This window comes from Felis catus, chromosome D4 (genome assembly GCF_018350175.1).
Source record: "Felis catus isolate Fca126 chromosome D4, F.catus_Fca126_mat1.0, whole genome shotgun sequence".
Lineage (NCBI taxonomy): Eukaryota > Metazoa > Chordata > Mammalia > Carnivora > Felidae > Felis > Felis catus.
Genome location: NC_058380.1, coordinates 62,447,501 through 62,448,645, shown reverse-complemented (window position 1 = coordinate 62,448,645; position 1,145 = coordinate 62,447,501). Strand labels below are relative to the sequence as shown.

The window sequence follows — 1,145 nt, the reverse complement described above, 5'->3', positions numbered from 1 at the left end:
TTAGTCCCTGCGTTTGAGTCTCTGCTCATAAACTGAGGCTCATATGATTGTCAATTTTACTGTTTTATATCTGGTAAGCTGTAGAGGCAAATTTGGATCAAGGTCTCAGGTCCACACCTGGGATTCTTTTCTCCACTCCACCAGCCAGTCTTTAGCAAGGCTATCTTTCAAAGAACCACTCTCCTTGCTTTCTCAACCCTTTCTAGGCATTCAATTTCTCCCTTAGCTTCCCTGGGCCCACTTAATTTCAGCAGTAGGAATCTTAGTGCTGAGCTATTGAAATATGAGGGAAAATCCTCGACTAAGACTGTTAGGTTCCAGCTACTAGGTGTACTTTGCCCTTGGTCAGGTGATTCTTAACTTCCATCCAGGTTAACGTCCTCAGGAATTCTGTGGTTCTAGCAGCTTGAAACTTTTCCCTTTCCCAATTCAGTTCAACTTCTGTTCTTTGAATGTGGCTGCAGGTCTGGGGAATCGTGGTCTAGCGAAGGGAGAAAAGGCATGCTCTCAGGCAGCTGTAACTAGGATGACACCCCCCCAACATGCACGCCCAGCAAGTTCAGGGCTAGACTTAGGGCCAAGCTTTGTCCCCTGATCCTGCGCTCTCCTCCCTGGGCTTCCCGGAGAGCGGGGGGCTTCCGGCGGGCCCCCTCCTCCCGGGGGCGGGGCCTACCTCTCCCACTCCCGCCTCCCCGGCTGCGCGCGGCTGCGGGCCGCGGTCACGTGAGCGCGGCGCGGCGGGGGAGGGGCCCTGATTTCCGGGCGGCGGAAGGAGACGCGGCCGCGTGAGGACGAGGCGATTTGAAAACACGCTCTGGGAGCTAGAGGCTGAGGCCGGTGGCGCACGCCGTCGCCTCGTGGGCTTCTGGTCGGACGCTCCTCTCCTCTGTCTCCGCGCCCCGGTCCCGGCGGGCCTTCAGGTGAGCGGCCGCCGCCCGTCGGGCCGGGCCCTCCCGGGGCGTGGGACGGCGCGCGGGGCCGTCGCCCCCCGGTCCGCGGCCCAGGCGGGCCGGGCCGGCTGTGGCCGGTCTGCGCGTCCGGAGGCTGTCCCGCGGCGCCGCGGCGGAGCGGGGCCTGGGTGCGGAGCTGGGCTGTGCGGGGGCGGGGCGCCCCGCGGGCGTTTGAAGCGCCTCAAGTGACTGGGC

General features: G+C 62.2%; 1 protein-coding gene across 1 annotated transcript in view; it reads left to right on the top strand.

Annotated features, from left to right (window-relative positions):
• The first annotated feature begins 743 nt into the window (after positions 1-743).
• The window catches only part of TEX10 (testis expressed 10), a 59,763-nt gene continuing 59,361 nt past the window's right edge, over positions 744-1,145 (top strand). The window contains exon 1 of the mRNA XM_003995664.5: positions 744-920. The gene's annotated coding sequence lies outside the window, so the exon portion shown is untranslated. The remainder of the gene's footprint in view (positions 921-1,145) is intronic.